Raw genomic sequence first — 20,536 nt, forward strand, 5'->3', positions numbered from 1 at the left:
TTATTATCTACAGTGCTTGAGGAGGAACTAAAGGTCCTTGAGTTTGTTTTAATGGCTGAACTATTACTAACTTGTCTTGCTTGACTGTTTTCCTTTATTTCTGTACTTTTTCACTTGTCTGATTAAATTTACTCTTTGGAATCCCTGGTGGCTCAGAGGTTAAAGCGTCTGCCTGCAGTGTGGGAGACTAGGGTTCAATCCCTGGGTCGGGAAGATTACCCTGGAGAAGGAAATGGCAACCCACTCCAGTATTCTTGCCTGGAGAATCCCATGGACGGAGGAACATGGTGAGCTACAGTCCACAGGGTAGCAAAGAGCTGGACACGACTGAGCAACTTCACTTTCTTTAGGAGGCTAAAGGACTCTTGTCTACAGACAAGAGCCAGGCAGAGGACATTGTGGAGTTCGGGGCAGCATTCTGTTCTGGGAAGGCCCTATAGGGTCCTGCTTGGTTCAGTACCCAATCAGTCTTGAGTAAAACTCCATGGAGCTGATCTCAAGAGCAGCTCCTGTACCTTACACCACATTCATCTTGGAATGGCTAGGAAAGGAAGTAGATCAAATTCATGGGACATTGGGGATAGTTGGTATAAGACATTTTTGTAAATTGGGTTGCTCTGCAAGATTACTCATTTGAGTAAGCCAGTCTGAAAGTCTTTAAGTAAGGTAAGAACACCCTCATCACAGTAGAGAAGAAAGGCCTTTTTCTGCTGCAAAAGGAGGTTTAGTAGGAGCAAAACTTAGGGTCTTTTGTGTTATGCAGTGTCTCTACTATCTCTACCATTTTTGTCCAAGTCAGTAACCTGCTTTTTTGTCTTAATATAGATAAAAGGCCATAAATCCAAGTGACCTTGTAATTCAGAAATGATCAGGATCAAAACTAGAGTTTGTTTTTTGGCTATTTGAGCACTGAAGATGAAAGAGAAAACTGCTCTAAACTCTTACACAGAGCATCAGTAAACATTCAGCTTTTGGTAGCCCTGATTGCCTGACTAGAGATTATCCTTCCAATTCTATATTATGTTGTTTTTCAGTTGCTAAGTTGTGTCTGACTCTTTGTGATGCCATGGACTGCAGCAGGCCGGGCTTCCCTGTCCTCCACTGTATCTTGGAGTTTGCCCAAACTCACATCCATTGTGTTGATGATCCTATCCAACCATCTCATTCTCTGTTGCCCCATTCTCCTCCTACCCTTAATCTTACCCAGCATCAGGGTCTTTTCCAGTGAGTCGGCACTTTGTATCAGGCAGCCAAAGTATTGGAGCTTCAGCTTCGGCATCAGTCCTTCCAATGAATGTTCAGGGTTAGTTTCCTTTAGGATTGACTTGTTTGATCTCCTCACAGTCCAAGGGACTCTCAAGAGTCTTCTCCAGACCACAGTTTGAAAGAATCAATTCTTTAGCACTCAGCCTTTTTTTATGGTCCAACTCTCAACATCTGTACATTACTCCTGGAAGAACCATAGCTTTGACTATATGGACCTTTATCAGCAAAGTGATGTCTGTGCTAAAAAGCATATTAAAAAATACACTGTATACATTTGTCATAGGTTTCCTTCCAAGGAGCAAGGCATCTTTTAATTTCATGACTGCAGTCCCTGTGATTTTAGAGCCCAAGAAAATAAAATCTGTCAGTATGGAGTATGGACAGATAGTATGGAGTATGTCAAATTGTCTCATCTATCCATTCATTCCTTGTATGCGCTAGCATACAAAACTCTTACTTGGGAATACAGTTTAAAGGAGAAACAGTGTGGTCAGCAGTACCCAGAAGGTCTCTTGCTTTTTGATCATGCAGGCCAAGTTATCTTTTGGTACTTTTTAAAAAAAATTTTCTCTTGACCTCATTGGAGCTTCCCTTGTAGCTCAGATGGTAAAGGATTAATTTGCCTGCTGTACAGGAGACCCGTATTCAATCCCTGGGTCAGGAAGATCCCCTGGAGAAGGAAATGGCAACCCATTCCAGGATTCTTGCCTGGAGAACTCCATGGAGAAAGGAGCCTGGTGAACTGCAGTCCATGGGGTAACAAAGAGTCAGATACGACCTCATTGTTGGTCTGTTTATCAAACTTCTCTCAGCCTAGCTTCAGACTTTCCCCCCTAGGACAGAGCTAGAAGACAGTGTTAGACTTTGCTTATAATCATATAGATTTCTGTTGTATGTGTTCTGGGAACCTTGTTATTACCATTACCACACATGGTTAGGGATCTGTGGCCTGGAGGTAATAGATGAGAGAGAAAGAATAGGAAGGGAATCTCTAATGGCATCCAGCTCAAATGGTAAAAAATCTGCTTGCAGTGCAGAAAACCCACGTTCAGTCCCTGGGTCAGGAAGATCCCCTGAGGAAGGGCATAGCAACCCACTTCAGTATCCTTACCAGGAGAATCCTATGGACAGAGGAGCCTGGTGGGCTATAGTCCATGGGGTTGCAAAGAGTCAGACACGACTGAGCGACTAACATTTTCACTTTCAAAGAAATATTGGGAGAGTTATTGAGAGTCCGTTGTCCAGGAATAGTACAAAGGGTGTGATCATCTCAAGGACCATGGAATAGAATTGTGCTTTATACAGCATTAGACAGCTTAGAAAAAGGCAAGCTATGTCCTAACTTGTCGCAGCTTGACATGGAAGGAAAAGTGGGGACTTTCTGTGATTACGCTTTACTGCCTGTGTTACTGCAATGCCTTCTAACTGCTCTCCCCACTTGTATTCATGGCCTCCTACAGTTTATTCTCAATACAGCTGCCAAAGCAGTTTTTAAAAATATAAGTGAGATCATGCTACTCCTGTGCTTAAAAGCTTTCAATGACTCCCATCTCACTCAGAGCAAAGACCAGAGTTCTTACAAAGCCTTACAAAGTTTTATGATGTGGCTTCTTGTCACCCCTGTGACCTCATCTGCTGTCCCTTTTTCTCAGTTGACTTCAGTTATTTTGGCTTCTTTCCTTTTATTCAAACATGTCAGATATGTTCCTGCCTTAAGGGTTTTGCTCATGATGTTTCCTGTGCTTGAACACTGTGCCTGGTTAACCTTGTTACTTTCTTTAGGTCTTTTCTCAAATCTTCTGTATTTAATTAATTCTGCCTCTTGCCCTTGCCTTACCAACTCAAAACTGGATGCTCCTATAGAAACGTCTGCCTCTGGAAACTGTACATGCCAACAAGTTGATTTCTTTGTAGTCTCTGCTGCTTTGGATAATTGGTTTTCTTTTCTAAGTCTGGGGTGGCTGGAGCTCAGGCCCTGAGCCTGTACTATAGTCATAAGGAGTCTGAGAAATCAAGTGTCCATCGTTTCCCACTTGTATACTGGAAGGCAGCTCTATATTAGGGTTTTTCTCCAGCACAGAAGGAGAGTTACAATGCAGGACAGCTAAGGAAAAGGAAATCCCAATTTTCTCTAACATTACCACTCTTTTCTTCTGGGATTTATGTTAGGAGTATGTCGGAGTTCTTCTGCCTTATCCCCATATCTCTTAAGTACTCATATATATCTTGCTGCTGACTTTCTTTTGACTTCTAACTGGCATGTATCCTTTGTGTTGAGTTTTTTTTTTTTCTTTTCCCCTACTTCTGGTACTTTTTATCATTTAAAAAAATCATGGTAAACTGTGTGTAAAATTTAACATTTTGACCATTTTAAAGTGTAAAGTCTGATGGCATTAAGTACATTCACAGTGCTGACCAGACCTTCATCAGTATTCAACTCCAGAACTTTTCCCTCATCCCAAACAGAAACTCTGTGCCCTTTAAACAGTAACTCTCTATTCCTCCTTTCCCTCAGCCCCTGGTAACCTTTCTTTTGCTATCTGTCTGTATATAAGTGGAATCATTCAGTATTTGTTCTTTTGTGTCTGTTTTATTTCACTTGGCTTAGTGTTTTCAAACCTCATCCACATTGTAGCATCTATGAAAATTTCATTCCTTTTAAAGATTGAATAGTATTCCATTATCTATTTATAATTTCAGTATTCCACTTGGCCATAGATGGATATTTTGACTGTTTTTCATTTGCAAAATTCTTGCTTGGTTGTTTTGCATATCTGTTGACTCTTGGTTTATTTATGTTTGCTTTTATTTCATACTTTTGTGTTTTTTAAATGGAAGTTACTCATGTCACTAAGCATTGCAAATATTTAAAAATGTTTATCAGATTTATAAAATCCTGGGAAGAATTTTTGTTTTATATTAAGCCTTTGGACATCTTTTTTTTTTTTTTTGGACGTCTTTACATATCTTAGAATTTGGGGTTTCAGAAGTGGGAGATGTTGTTTTCCCTTCGTTTTCTCCCTCTGAACACATCTGTCTAGTGTTTGCATTGTTGCCTCTATCTGCTTCCAAGGCCCCCGTGTACAATATCGTGTTAGGTCTCCTTCCCCAGAGTGACCTTGGGCTTTTGGCAGATCCTGACCTCTGGCTGAGGGAAGGAGGGGTTTAGGCTCCAATCTGTTTAGCCCTAGAGGTTGCTAAAACCATGTTTTATTTTGTTTTTTAATTTTTTAATGGAAGGACAACTGCTTTACAGAATTTTGTGGTTTTCTGTCATACATCAACAAGAATCAGCCATAGGTACACCCAAGTCCCCTCCCTCCTGAGCCTCCCTCCCATCTCCCTCCCCATCCCACTCTTCAGCCTGTTACAGAGCCCCTGTTTGAGTTCCCTGAGTCACATAGCAAATTCCCATTGGCTATCTATTTTACATATGGTATTGTAAATTTCTATGTTACATGCTCCATACATCTCCCCTTCTCCCTCCTCTCCTCCCCCCATGTCCATAGGTCTGATCTCTATGTTTGTTTCTCCATTGCTGCACTAAAAGTAATCAGTGCCATCTTTTTAGATTCCATATATATGCATCAGTATACTGTACTTATATTTCTCTTTCTGACTTGCTTCACTCTGTAGGTTTGAACTCTAGGTTCATCCACCTTATTAGAATGGATTCAAATGCATTCCTTTTTAAGGCTGAGTAGTATTTTGTTGTATATATGTACCACAACTTCTTTATCCATTCATCTGTTGATGGACATCTAGGTTGCTTCCATGGTCTAGCTATTATAAATAGTGCTGCAGTGAACATTGGGGTACACGTGTCTGTTTCAGTTTTGGTTTCCTCAGGATATATGCCTAGCAGTGGGATTGCTGGGACATTTGGTGGTTTTATTGCTAGCTTTTAAAGGAATCTCCATACTGTCTTCCATTGTGGCTCTATCAGTTTGCATTCCCACCAGCAAGACAAGAGTTCCCTTTTCTTCACACCCTCTGCAGCATTTATTGTTTGTAGACTTTTTGATGAGGGCCGTTCTGACTGGTGTGAGGTGGTGTCTCATTGTGGTTTTGATTTGCATTTCTCTAATAGTGAGTGATGTTGAGCATCTTCTCATGTGCCTGTTAGCCATCTGTATGTCTTTGGAGAAATGTCTCTTCAGGTCCCTTTTCCACTTTTTGATTGGGTTATTTGCTTTTCTGGTATTTTGTATGAGCTGCTTGTATATTTTTGAAATTAATTCTTTGTCAATTGTTTCAGTTCAGTTCGGTTCAGTTGCTCAGTCATGTCCGACTCTTTGGGACCCCATGAACCACAGCATGCCAGGCCTCCCTGTTCATCACCAGCTCTCGGAGCTCACCCAACCCATGTCCATTGAGTCGACGAGGCCATCCAGCCATCTCATCCTCTGTCATCCCCTTCTCCTCCTGCCTTCAGTCTTTCGCAGCAACTCTTTTCAAATGAGTCAGCTCTTGGAATCGGGTGGCCAAAGTATTGGAGTTTCAGCTTCAACATCAGTCCTTCCAATGAACACCCAGGACTGATCTCCTTTAGGATGGACTGGTTGGATCTCCTTGCAGTCCAAGGGACTCTCGAGAGTCTTCTCCAACACCACAATTCAAAAGCATCAATTCTTCAGTGCTCAGCTTTCTTTATAGTCCAACTCTCACATCCATACATGACTACTGGAAAAACCATAGCCTTGACTAGACGGACCTTTGTTGACAAAGTAATGTCTCTGCTTTTCAATATGCTGTCTAGGTTAGTCATAACTTTCCTTCCAAGGAGTAAGCGTCTTTTAATTTCATGGCTGCAATCACCATCTGCAGTGATTTTGGAAGTGAAGTGAAGTTGCTCAGTCGTGTCCGACGCTTGTGACCCGTGGACTGCAGCCCACCAAGCTCCTCCGTCCTTGGGATTCTCCAGGCAAGAATACTGGAGTGGGCTGCCATTTCCTTCTCCAGGGGATCTTCCCGACCCAGGGATCGAACCCAGTTCTCTCATATTGCAGGCAGACGCTTTAACCTCTGCACCACCAGGGAAGCCCTGTCCTACCCAGAACTGTTGCAACCTGAGAGCCAGGTGTCCCCGGGTCAGGATGCAGATCTCCAGGCTGGCTGAGGCGTGACAGCCTCCTAGAGATTCAATCCCCGGGCAGGCCGAGGCATGACAGCCTCCTGAGAATTGGGTCCCTGGGCAGGTCGAGGCGTGATGACCTCCTGGGACCCCCGGAGTGGAGTTGGGCATCCCCAAGATCTCCAGTGTGACCAGTACTGGGTAGGATTAGGGGGTTGGATATTATAGAGCATTTCTCTCCCGAGGCTAGCTATTTTCTGGTTGTCTCTCCAGAAGATTGTAGAGGCAACCTTGTGGGTCTGGATGGGGCTCAGGAAAAGATCTTGAAACAGTAGGGAAGAGGGCAGAGCACAACCTTTGAAAGAATGACGTAGCACACCCAAAATAAAGTCTGACACTATTTCCACTGTTTCCCCATCTATTTCCCATGAAGTGATGGGACCGGATGCCATGATCTTAGTTTTCTGAGTTTTAAGTTTTATGTTGAGTTTTAAGCCAGCTTTTTCACTGTCCTCTTTCACTTTCATCAAGAGGCTCTTTAGTTCTTCTTCACTTTCTGCCATAAGGGTGATGTCATCTGCATATCTGAGTTTATTGATATTTCTCCCGGCAATCTTGACCCCAGCTTGTGCTTCTTCCAGCCCAGCGTTTCTCATGATGTACTCTGCATATAAGTTAAATAAGCAGGGTGACAATATACAGCCTTGACATATTCCTTTTCCTATTTGGAACCCATCTGTTGTTCCATGTCCGGTTCTAACTGTTGCTTCCTGACCTGCTTACAGGTTTCTCAAGAGGCAGGTTAGGTGGTCTGGTATTCCCATCTCTTTCAGAATTTTCCACAGTTTATTGTGATCCATGCAGTCAAAGGCTTTGGCATAGTCAATCAAGCAGAAATAGATGTTTTTGTGGAACTCTCTTGCTTTTTCGATGATCCAGCGGATGTTGGCAATTTGATCTCTGGTTCCTCTGCCTTTTCTAAATCCAGCTTGAACATCTGGAAGTTCACGGTTCACATATTGCTGAAGCCTGGCTTGGAGAATTTTGAGCATTACTAGCGTGTGAGATGAGTGCAATTGTGCAGTAGTTTGAGTCTTCTTTGGCATTGCCTTTCTTTGGGATTGGAATGAAAATTGACCTTTTCCAGTCCTGTGGCCACTGCTGAGTTTTCCAAATTTGCTGGCCTGTTGAGTGCACCACTTTCACAGCATCATCTTTCAGGATTTGAAATAGCTCCAGTGGAATTCCATCACCTCCACTGGCTTTGTTTGTAGTTATGCTTTCTAAGGCCCACTTGACTTCCCATTCCAGGATGTCTGGCTCTAGGTGAGTGATCACACCATTGGTCTTCTGTGTATTCTTGCCACCTCTTCTTAATATCTTCTGCTTCTGTTAGATCCATACCATTTCTGACCTTTATTGAGTCCATCTTTGCATGAAATATTCCCTTTGTATCTCTGATTTTCTTGAAGCAATCTCTAGTCTTTCCCATTATATTGTTTTCCTCTATTTCTTTGCATTGGTCGCTGAAGAAGGCTTTCTTATCTCTCCTTGATATTCTTTGGAACTCTGCATTCAGATGCTTATATCTTTCCTTTTCTCCTTTGCTTTTCACTTCTCTTCTTTTCACAGCTATTTGTAAGGCCTCCCCAGACAGCCATTTTGCTTTTTTGCATTTCTTTTCCATGGGGATGGTCTTGATCCCTGTCTCCTGTACAGTGTCACAAACCTCTGTCCATAATTCATCAGGCACTCTGTCTGTCAGATCTAGTCCCTTAAATCTATTTCTCACTTCCACTGTATAATCATAAGGGATGTGATTTAGGTCATACCTGAATGGTCTAGTGGTTTTCCCCACTTTCTTCAATTTAAGTCTGAATTTGAAATTTAAGTCAGTTGTTTCATTTGCTATTATTTTCTCCCATTCTGAGGGTTGTCTTTTCACCTTGTTTATAGTTTCCTTTGCTGTGCAAAAGCTTTTAAGTTTAATTAGGTCCCACTTGTTTATTTTTGTTTTTATTTCCATTACTCTAGGAGGTGGGTCATAGAAGATCTTGCTTTGATTTATGTCATCGAGTATTCTGCCTATGTTTTCCTCCAAGAGTTTAATAGTTTCTGGTCTTACACATAGGTCTTTAATCCATTTAAAGTTTATCTTCGTGTGTAGCATTAGGTAGTGTTCTAATTTCATTCTTTTACACTTAGCTGTCTAGTTTTCTCAGAACCACTTATTGAAGAGGCTATCTTTGCCCCATTGTATATTCTTGCCTTCTTTGTCAAAAATAAGATACCCATAAGTACATGGGTTTACCTCTGGGTTCTCTGTCTTGTTCTACAGTCTATATTTCTGTTTTGTGCCAGTACCATACTGTCTTGATGACTGTTTAGTTCAGTTGCTCAGTCATGTCCGACTCTTTGCAGTCTCATGAACTGCAGCATGCCAGGCTTGCCTGTCCATCATCAGCTCCCAGAACTTGCTCAGACTCATGTCCATCAAGTCAGTGATGCCATCCAACCGTTTCATCCTCTATCGTCCCCTTCTCCTCCTGCTGTCAATCTTTCCCAGCATCAGGGTCTTTTCCAGTGAGTTAGCTCTTTGCATCAGGTGGCCAAAGTATTGGAGTTTCAGCTTCAGCATCAGTCTTTTCAATGAATATTCAGGATTGGTTTCCTTTGGGATTGACTGGTTTGATATCCTTGTAGTCCAAGGGACTCTCGAGAGTCTTCTCCAGCACCACTATTCAAAAGCATCAATTCTTTGGCAGTCAGCTTTCTTTATAGTCCAACTCTCACATCCACACATGACGACTGGAAAAACTGTAGTTTTGTCTTGAAAGTAATATCTCTGCTTTTTAATATGCTGTCTAGGTTGGTCATAGCTTTTCTTCCAAGGAGCAAGCATCTGTTAATTTCATGGCTGCAGTGATTTTGGAGCCCAAGAAAGTAAAGTCTGTCATTGTTTCCATTGTTTCTCCATCTATTTGCCGTGAAGTGATGAGACTGGATGCCATGATCCTCGTTCTTTGAATGTTGAGTTTTAAGCCAGCTTTTTCACTCTCCTCTTTCACTTTTTATCAAGAGGCTCTTTAGTTCCTCTTTGCTTTCTGCCAGAAAGGTGGTGTCATCTGCATATCTGAGGTTATTGATATTTCTCCTAGCAGTCTTGATTCTAGCTGTTATATCATGCTTAGGATTTCCACACTAGAAAATGGGATTGTCCATTATTTTAGATGAGGTGGGCAAGGCTTTGAGAGTTCAAGTACCTTTGCCAAAGTAGCATGGCAAGGAAGAAGGGAAACAAGGAATTGAGGCCACGTTATATAACTCTGAAGTTCACACTCTCAGCTACATTTCTGCACATTATACATGGTGACTGCAGCCATGAAATTAAAAGACGCTTACTCCTTGGAAAAAAAGTTATGATCAACCTAGATAATATATTCAAAAGCAGAGACATTACTTTGCTGACTAAGGTCCATCTAGTCAAGGCTGTGGTTTTTCCTGTGGTCATGTATGGATGTGAGAGTTGGACTGTGAAGAAGGCTGAACACCGAAGAATTGATGCTTTTGAACTGTGGTGTTGGAGAAGACTCTTGAGAGTCCCTTGGACTGCAAGGAGATCCAGCCAGTCCATCCTAAAGGAGATCAGCCCTGGGATTTCTTTGGAAGGAATGATGCTAAAGCTGAAACTCCAGTACTTTGGCCGCCTCATGTGAAGAGTTGACTCATTGGAAAAGACTCTGGTGCTGGGAGGGATTAGGGGCAGGAGGAGAAGGGGACGACCGAGGATGAGATGGCTGGATGGCATCACTGACTCGATGGACGTGAGTCTGAGTGAACTCCGGGAGATGGTGATGGACAGGGAGGCCTGGCGTGCTGCGATTCATGGGGTTGCAAAGAGTCGGACATGACTGAGTGACTGGACTGAACTGAACTGAACATATATATGTATATCTTCTTACTACCAATTTTCATTCTTAACAAACTCTTTATTCTGCATGAATGCAGAATTTTCTTGGAAATCCACTTACTAGTTCACTTTTTTGGTTATTTTTCTTAGTGTTATGACTACATTCCACTTGGTCTGTGGAACAATGTGTGTTTAAATAACACTTTTTCTGAATTTTAAGGATTTTCAGGATATTGATTTTATATTATAGCCAAGGGAAAATATGTTGGTCTTAGTATAGACTTGGATTTGTATAATTTGAGGTAAGTCCAAAGGTTTAGAACTTTAAAATAGGAACAATGTAAGTTTCCCATAAAAGCCAATGATTAAAGTAGCTGAAGACCTAGTAGATGGAACATTCCAGAAGTTTTATTCCAGTTTATAACAGAAGCAGAAGATATTAAGAAGAGGTGGCAAGAATACACAGAAGAACTGTACAGAAAATATCTTCATGGGAAGTCAAGTGGGCCTTAGAAAGCATCACTACGAACAAAGCTAGTGGAGGTGATGGAATTCCACTGGAGCTATTTCAAATCCTGAAAGATGATGCTGTGAAAGTGGTGCACTCAACAGGCCAGCAAATTTGGAAAACTCAGCAGTGGCCACAGGACTGGAAAAGGTCAGTTTTCATTCCAGTCCTAAAGAAAGGCAATGCCAAAGAATGCTCAAACTACTGCACAGTTGCACTCATCTCACACGCTAGTAATGCTCAAAATTCTCCAAGCCAGGCTTCAGCAATATGTGAACCGTGAACTTCCAAATGTTCAAGCTGGATTTAGAAAAGGCAGAGGAACCAGAGATCAAATTGCCAACATCCGCTGGATCATCGAAAAAGCAAGAGAGTTCCAGAAAAACATCTATTTCTGCTTGATTGACTATGCCAAAGCCTTTGACTGTGTGGATCACAATAAACTGTGGAAAATTCTGAAAGAGATGGGAATACCAGACCACCTGACCTGCCTCTTGAGAAATCTGTATGCTAGTCAGGAAGCAACAGTTAGAACTGGACATGTAACAACAGTCTGGTTCCAAATAGGAAAAGGAATATGTCAAGGCTGTATATTGTCACCTTGCTTATTTAACTTATATGCAGAGTACATCATGAGAAACGGTGGGTTGGAAGAAGCACAAGCTGGAGTCAAGATTGTGGGAGAAATATCAATAACTCAGATATGCAGATGACATCACCCTTATGGCAGAAAGTGAAGAGGAACTAAAAAGCCTCTTGATGCAAGTGAAAGAGGAGAGTGAAAAAGTTGGCTTAGAGCTCAATATTCAGAAAACGAAGATCATGGCATCTGGTCCCATCACGTCATGCGAAATAGATGGGGAAACAGTGGAAACAGACTTTATTTTTTTGGGCTCCAAAATCACTGCAGATGGTGACTGCAGCCATGAAATTAAAAGATGCTTACTCCTTGGAAGAAAAGTTATGACCAACCTAGATAGCATATTGAAAAGCAGAGACATTACTTTGCCAACAAAGGTCTGTCTAGTGAAGGCTATGGTTTTTCCAGTAGTCATGTATGGATGTGATAGTTGGACTGTGAAGAAAGCTGATTGCTGAAGAATTGACGCTTTTGAACTGTGGTGTTGGAGAAGACTCCTGAGAGTCCCTTGGACAGTCCATTCTAAGAGAGATGAGTCCTGGGTGTTCTTTGGAAGGAACGATGCTAAAGCTGAAACTCGAGTACTTTGGCCACCTCATCCGAAGTGTTGACTCACTGGAAAAGACTTTGATGCTGGGAGGGATTGGGGGTAGGAGGAAAAGGGGATGACAGAGGATGAGATGGCTGGATGGCATCACCCACTCAATGGATGTGAGTTTGAGTGAACTCCGGGAGTTGGTGATGGACAGGGAGGCCTGGCATGCTGCGATTCATGGGGTCACAAAGAGTCGAACACGACTGAGCAACTGAACTGTACTGAACTGATCCTGTACAGCAGTTCTGCATTAATCTTGCTAAAACAGCTCCCATCTCCTATGTCTCTATTTCTGTAGTGCCAAGTTTGAATCTCAGCCTTGCACTGAAAATTCACTTTATAAATTTGATGAATATGGACAGTGCTCTGGCATCATTCTAAGATGATTATTTTAAATCTGCTGGAATACATCACACAAAATAAAAAGAAGGCCTTACAGCATAGATCAAGTAATATGTATTCATTGATGCTCAATATTAATATACTAAGTAACCTTTGAACACAGTGAGGGTTTGTTAGCCATGTAGAGAAATGATACTTAATGCTAATTTTTTTTTAATGCTAATTTTTAAAATTAATTTTCCTTTGCTGTTTCCAACTGGATGATAATTCTCTTTGGCCAACAAATCAGAATACAGGTTTCATCTACCTCAGTGTATCAGTATATAAAATCTTTGGTCCCAGGAAATATTTCATTAACCCTCAAAATTGGCACAGACGTTATAAAAGTGTTTTCAAGTCATGCCTCTGCTTTGAACAGCCTTTCAGGATCTTTTCATTCATTTTCCCTGTGTTAAGATCTGGTATCTTAAGAATCATTTGGAGAGTCCCTATGAGAGCTGGCCTCAGTCAGTCCAGCCTTCTTTAAGTTCTTAGATATGTGAAATTCTCATCCATCTCAGTGACTTCATGTATGCCGTTCCCTCTGCAGGTGACACCACACCTCTCCTTCATAACAAACTCTTTGATCCTGACCTTTTTGCATTTTGGGGGCATTGCTCTTTCTTCAGAGACGGCTTCACTGATCCTGTCTTTAAGTCATGTCCCCCAGCTAAAATCTCTGATTGTGCAATTTGTTTTCTTTCTTAGATTCATCATGGTCGGTGTCTGTTGTGATTACTTGTCTAATTTTTTATGCAGAATAAGAGCTCTCTGAAGATACAGACTCTGTCTGTTTTTGCTCACTGATAAATCCTTGGCAATTAGCATGAGGATTGATGCCATAATGAATGTTGCTTACAAGGTAGTTGGAAAGAAACCCAGCGTGTCTGTTACCAGGATTAGGATTCTTCTGCTCGACAGGTTTCTAGGAAAACATACTATCAGTATAAGGGAGAGCTTGTAAAACTTCAAAACCCAGTATCTGAGTCTCCCCCACCCAACCCATTTCCATCAGAGCATGAGTTAATTTGCATTATTGATACATGTAAAGGATACAAATAGTTTTTAAAAATTAAGCAAATCTTGGGCAATGCTGTAGTCTTCCTTTAGAGGAAAAAATTTAAAAACTATCTTTAATGACAGTACTGCTAAAAGTAATATTGAGGACTTTTATAACAAAACCTAAATGTTTTTTTCATTAAATCAGTTCATTTATATTATCATATTACTGCAACAGTCTGTATTCAGTTAGATGTACCTTTCTTTATATTTGCATGAATTTAAATTTGATTTGCACATGTTGAAAAGGGCAGTAGACAGTATTCTGGTAGTTTATCAAAGATAATGTGGCTGTTTGTTGTGACTCTGGTTCTAGGCAGTATGAAACTGTGGTTCCACTTGAAGATTCTATTGTGACTGAGGTTACAGCAACTCTCCAAGAATGGGCCAGTCTATGGAAACAACTCTATGTGGTAAGTAGTTGGTAATTAGTTTGCTAAATCAACAAAGTTCCATTGTACCGAGATAAAAAATTATGGTACTTAGCCAATTGCAAATTTATAGACTTCTGAATATTTGCAGATTTTCAAATGTATGTTCCTGATGTTAACTGGAATATAGTAGACTTGAGTTTTGTTCAACCTGAAGAGAATACAGTATTCACATGCCTGCAGTTTTCTCCATCCTATTCCAGCCAGTAGAATGTAAGTTCCATCACATCAAGGATTTTAGCTGTCTTACTCAATTGCTGTATCCCCAGAACCTTTCATAAAACAGATTTTTATTAATTGAATGAACAGACTTCATAGTTATTAATACATTGTGAACCTAATAGTGGGTAAAGATCAAGAAGCTGTATTACCACTTTCTTACAGCTACTAAGCTTAAGTGATATGTCATATATGATCCTTTTTGCCAGGCCAATAATTACTAGATAAATAAAGCCTCAATTTGTATCCTCTCGAAACTTAGAGAGTAGAGGGTGATGGAACACAAAAATGTAGACTAAAAATAAGTGACGGGTTTGGGTTCTGAACAAGATGAAGTAAACACATTCTAGTTTACTCTTCCTACTAATCACAACAAAAATTCTGGACAAAACCCATAAAATGCCCTATCAGAACACTCTCAAAGTTAGGAAACAGAAGGTGGATGATTAGGGACATTGAAATTCATGGATTGAGTGAGTGCCCTGGTTGTCTTTTTTTCTTGCCTTCCATATATCCTGGCCTGGGCTGTAGAGAAGACTACAACCTGGAAATGCTAATGAGTGCAGACAAAATAGTAATACCAAGGAAAGCCTGTTCTCTCTAGCCAAAGGATGGCCCTGAACCGTCCTGTTCTGTCTGTTCTGTAGGAGAACATCACAATAAAATCTGTACCCCTTCCCATTCCAACAGGCATTACAGCAGAGGTATTGACAATCAGAGCTTTGTCTCACAAACACCCTTCCCCCATCTGCATTAACAGGGAGATGTTCCCCTTCAGTGCGGCCTGTGGCTCAGACTCTGACTTCTGCTCTTTTCTGCTCCAATAATGAGGCAGTGCCCTTCCTCAGCAGAGCCTGTAGGGAAGACTAATTTCCACCCCACCAGAAGTTTCAAGGTGGCAACTCTCTTCAGCAGAGCCTGTGGGTGAGAGTCTGGCCTTTACAACTACACAACATTAACAAGGTGGTACCCTTACCCTTCAGAGTTCTGAGGCAAAACTCAACTTTCCCCCGTGCTCTGAAGAAAGGAAGAAGCATTTCTCCACAGAGAAGCCTTTGGTTAGAGCTCTTCATTTCCACTCCCCCTGCAGTAATAAGGTGCTACCCTCCCCAGCCAGCCTGTGGGTTGTACGTTAACTTTCACAACTCTCCGCTCTCCTGCTTATTACCCTATTTTCTATGACTGCCCTGCTGAAATGAGGCACTGCTTCTCCCCACTCAAGCCCATCCTAAGGATAATGGGAGGTGGAGTTCTGTCATCTAGGTAACAGGCAAATAGGGAAAACCAAGGAGTACTGGAGAGACTTTATAAACTAAATTGACATTTCAATCACAGTCCACAAAAGTCCACAAAAGGGGTCACAAAGAATTGGACACGACTGAGCAACTGAACAACCCCCACCACCGCAAAAGTGAGCCTAGGATCACATTCTCAATGTGAACAGGTTGACTAAAATAAAAGATTTAAGTAGAAATTAGAGTGTCATAATTCCTACTTAATTAAAATGTCCATCTTACAGCTCTAAATTACTTGTCATTTGAAGAAATCAGGAAAAATGCAACTCTAGTAAGAAGGGACAATCAGCAGAAGCTAACTTTGAAATGACACAGATGTTGGAGCCATCAGCAAGGATTTAAAAGCATTTGAGAAAATTCAGCACTTTCATGATTAAAAACTCTTAGCAAACTAGGAATATAAGATATCTCACTCTGATAAAGGGCATTTATAAAAATATATAGCAAACGTCATACTTAGTGATAAAAGTCTGCTTTGGGGAATAAGGTAAGGATGTCTGCTCTCAACAAGTCAGTTCAACTTAGTACTAGAAGACTTAAGGCAAGAAAAGGAAAAAAGAGACATATGGGTTAGAGTGAAGAAATAAAGCTGTTCACATTTGCAAACAATATGATTGGCTACATAACAAATCCCAAGGAATCTACAAACACTAGAGAATACAAAAGATAGTTCTGAAAATAAATAAGTTTTTCAGTTGTAGGATATCAGGTCAAAATACAGAATCTCACTCTCTCTCTCTGTCACATACACACACAGACATACACACAATCATATTGCCATATATTGGCAGTGAACAGTTGGAAACCAAAATTTAAAACACATACCATTTACAGTTGCTCAAAAATGAAACATTTGGTATAAATACAACAGAACACAATAATTTCCATGTACTGAAAACCACAAAAATGCTAATGAACAAAAGCAAAGAAGACTTAAGTAAAGGGCCAGGCATGACATGTTCATGGATTGGAAGACTCACATATTTAAAATGTCTGTTCAACACGGATTGATCTATGTATTTAATTCTTGAAAAGTTCTAGCAGGATGTTTTCTAGAGAAGATGATTTAAAAATTTTTAAGGGAATACAAAATAAGAATAAAGTTAGAGGAATCATGTCACCTAATTTTAAGGCTTACTTACAGCTACAGTAATCAAGATGGAGTGGTCCTGGCCAAGGATAGACACAGATCATAGATAAAGGGAGCAGGACAGAGAGTTGAGATGTATCAGTAGGTTTAGTCAAGTAAGGGCCAACTGATTTTTGGTGAAGATGCAAAAGGAATTAAGTGAAAGAAACATGCTCTTGTCAACAAATGGATAGGTGGAGTAGTTGGTCATACAGAGGCAGAACAAAACAAAACCAAAACCTTGACTTAAATCTCCTTCCTTATACAGTGGACTAACTCACATTGGATGATAGACCAAAATGTAAAATATAAAACTGTAAAAGTTTTAGGAAAACATATAGGAGAAAAACTTCATAACCTGCATTTAGGTGAAGAGTTCTAAAGCATGACACTGAAAGAATAGTTCATAGAAGAAAAAGTTGATAAACTGGATTTCATCAAAATGAAAAATTTTTGCTCTTGAATGACCCTGTTAAAAGATGATAAGCCATGGACTGGAAGAAAATATTTTCAAATCACCTATCTGTCAGAAGACTTGTGTGTAGAATATATAAAGGACTTTGTAAGTTGAACAGTAATTTTAACAATAATGTCTATCAATTCAGTTAGAAAAGGGCAGAAAACTTCATCAAGGAGAAGTCTTGATAAAGCATCTCCTTCATAAGGAGAGCCAATTAGAACATGACAAGATTTTCCATATAATTAGCCATTGTTGTTGTTGAGTCGATAAATTGTCTCCAACTCTCTGCAACATGCCAGGCTTTGCTTTCCTTCACTGCCTTCTGGGGTTTGCTCATGTTGATGTCCATTGAATCAGTGATGCTATCCAACGATCTCATCCTCTCCCACCCCATACTTCTTTTGCCTTCAGTCTTTCCCAGCATCAGGGTGTTTTCCAGTGATTCAACTCCTCTTATCAGATTGCCAAAGTATTGGAGTTTCAGCTTTAGCTTCAGTCCTTCCAGTGAATATTCAGGACTGATTTCCTTTAGGATTGACTGGTTTGATCTACTTACAGTCCATGGGAATTTCAAGAGCCCTTTCCAGCTCTATAGTTCAAAAGCATCAATTCTTCAGTTCTCAGTCTTCTTTATGGTCCAACTCTCACATCCATACATGACCACCGGAAAAACCGTAACTTTGACTAGATGGACCTTTGTTGGCAAAGTGATGGCTTACTTTTTTTTTTTTTTTGGCTTACTTTTTAATATGCTGTCTAGGTTTGTCATAGGTTTTCTTCCAAGGCACAAGCATCTTTTAATTTCATGGCCGCAGTCAGTTTGCCCAAGAGAATAAAATCTGTCATCGCTTCCACTTTTCCCCCTTCCATTTGCCATGAAGTGATGGAACCAGATACTATGATCTTAGTTTTTTGAATGTTGAGTTTCAAGCCAGTTTTTTCATTCTCTTCTTTCACCCTTATCAAAAGGCTCTTTAGTTCCTCTTCACTTACTGCCATTAGAGTGGTATTGCCTGCATATCTGAGGTTATTGATATTTCTCCCAGCAGTCCTAATTCCAGCTTGTGATTAATCTAGCCCAGTGTTTTGCACAATGTACTCTGCATAGAAGTTAACCAGAGTGACACTATACAGCCTTGTTGTACTGCTTTTCCAATTCTGAACCAGTCTGTTATTCCATGCTTGGTTCTAACTGTTACGTCTTGACCTGCATACAGTTTTCTCAGGAGCCAGATGAGGTGGTCTGGTATTTCCATCTCTTGAAGAATTTTCCACGGTTTGTTGTGATCCACATAGTCAAAGGCTTTCTCGTAGTTAGTGAAGCAGAATAGATGTTTTTCTGGAATTCTTTTGCTTTCTCTGTGATCCAGCAGATGTTGGCAATTTGATTTCTGGTTCCTCTATTTTTTCTAAACCCCACTTGTACATCTTCAAGTTCTCAGTTCATGTACTGCTGAAACCTAGCTTAAAGAATTTTGACCATAACTTTGGTTGCATGTGAAATGAGCACAATTGTGTGGTAGTTTGAACATTCTTTGGCATTGACCTTCTTTCGGATTGGAATGAAATTAGCCATTAATGCTACAGTGAGATGCTACTACATACCTGTTAGAATGGCTAACATAAAAAAATGCCAAAAATATCAGAGATGTGGAGCAACTGGATCTCTCATACATTGCTGGTGAAGATACAAAATGATACAACTGCTGGGAAAAAAAAAAGTTGGTGGTTTCTTTTTTTAAAAATTGCAATATATTAGTTTCAAGTATACAGCAAAGTGAATCAGTTACACATATATCCACTCTCTTTTTAGATTCTTTTTCCATATAAGCCATTGTGGAGTCCTGAGTAGAGTTCCCTGTGCTATACAGTAGGTTCTTATTAGTTAATCTATTTTATGTATAGTAGTGTGTATTTGTCAATCCCAATCTCCCAATTTATTCTTCCCCCCTTACTCCCTGGTAACCATAAGTTTGTTTTCTACATCTATGACTCTACTTCTGTTTTGTAAATAAGTTCATTTGTACCTTTTTTTTTTAAGATTCTGCATATAAGTGATATCATACGATACTTGTCTTCATGTGTCTGACTTACTTCACTCATTATGACAATCTCTAGGTCCATCCATGTTGCTGTAAATGGCATTATTTTGTTCTTTTTTATGACTGAGTAATACTCCATTGTATACATGTACCATGTATATCTATCTATTCCTCTGTTGATGGACAACAGAGGTTGCTTCCATGTCCTGGCTATTGTAAATAGTGCTGCAGTTAGCACTGATATGTTTGTATCTTTTTGCATTATCATTTTTTCCCAAGTATATGCCTAGGAGTGGGATTGCTGGGTCATATGTTGGTTCTGTTTTTAGTTTTTTGAGGAACCTCCATACTGTTCTCCATAGTGGCTATACCAATTTATGTTCCCACCAACAGTGGAAGAGGCTTCCCTTTTCTCCACACCCTCTCCAACATTTATTGTTTATAGGTATTTTTTGATAATGGCCATTCTGACCAGTGTGAAGTGATACCTCATTTCAGTTTTAATGTGTATTTCTCTAGTAATTAGTGATATTGAACATCTTTTCATGTGCTTTTTGGCTATCTGTATTTCTTTGGAGAAATGTCTATTTAGATCTTCTGTCAATTTTTTGGTTGGGTTGTTTGGGTTTTTTTGACATGGAGCTACAAGAGCTGTTAGTATATTTTGAGATTAATTCCTTGTCAGTTATTTCATTTGCAAGTATTTTCTTCCATTCTGAGGGTTGTCTTTTTGTTTTGTTTATGGTTTCCTTTGCTGTGCAAAGGCTTTTAGGTTTAATTAGATCTCATTTGTTTAGTTTGGTTTTTATTTCCGTTACTCTAGGAGGTGGATCCAGAAAGATCTTGCTGCAGTTTATGTCAAAGAGTGTTCTAGCTGTGTTTTCCTCTAGGAGTTTTATAGTGTCTAGCCTTTCATGTAAGTCTTTAATCCATTTTGAGTTTATTTTTTTGTATGGTGTTAGGGAGTGTTCTAATTTCAGTCTTTTATCTGTAGTGGTCTAATTTTCCCAATAACACTTACTTTGAGTGCTTACATTGTGCTTATGCTTCATTTTTTTAATATACATTATCTCATTTTAATTTTTGCTACAATTACTATTATTTTCCTCATGTTACTGAATGGAAACTTTGATCCTTAGAAAGAATAAGGACTGTGCCCAAAGTCATATAAATAGTAAGTGTCCAGCCAGACCCTAGTCTAAGTTCATTAGACTCCAGGGCTCTTAATAAGTACACTATCTCCTGAATTAAATTCTTTTAATTTATCTCACATATAATTTATTGTGATTTTAGTAGTTCCTTATTGTGATTTTAGTAGTTACTTATTATCATTTTCTGATATGGAAATTGGATTAATTGAGATGAATATTATCTGGAAATGACATCACCTTCCAGAAATTATGAAATAATAATGCCTTAAAAAATAGACCTTTCTTCCTTTCTCAAGTAGGCATAGGCAGTCTGGATTTGGTGTGGCAGCTCTACAGTCATCCAGGCTTAGTCTGTCCTCCTGTTCTGTCTTCCTCA

General features: G+C 40.0%; 1 protein-coding gene across 1 annotated transcript in view; it reads left to right on the top strand.

The window, feature by feature from the left end:
- DOCK3 (dedicator of cytokinesis 3) overlaps positions 1–20,536 on the top strand; it is a 262,648-nt gene that overhangs the window by 21,376 nt on the left and 220,736 nt on the right. Inside the window, exon 4 of the mRNA XM_040247080.1 lies at positions 13,750–13,846. The gene's annotated coding sequence lies outside the window, so the exon portion shown is untranslated. The remainder of the gene's footprint in view (positions 1–13,749; positions 13,847–20,536) is intronic.

Source organism: Oryx dammah, unplaced genomic scaffold, assembly GCF_014754425.2.
Source record: "Oryx dammah isolate SB20612 unplaced genomic scaffold, SCBI_Odam_1.1 HiC_scaffold_9, whole genome shotgun sequence".
NCBI lineage: Eukaryota > Metazoa > Chordata > Mammalia > Artiodactyla > Bovidae > Oryx > Oryx dammah.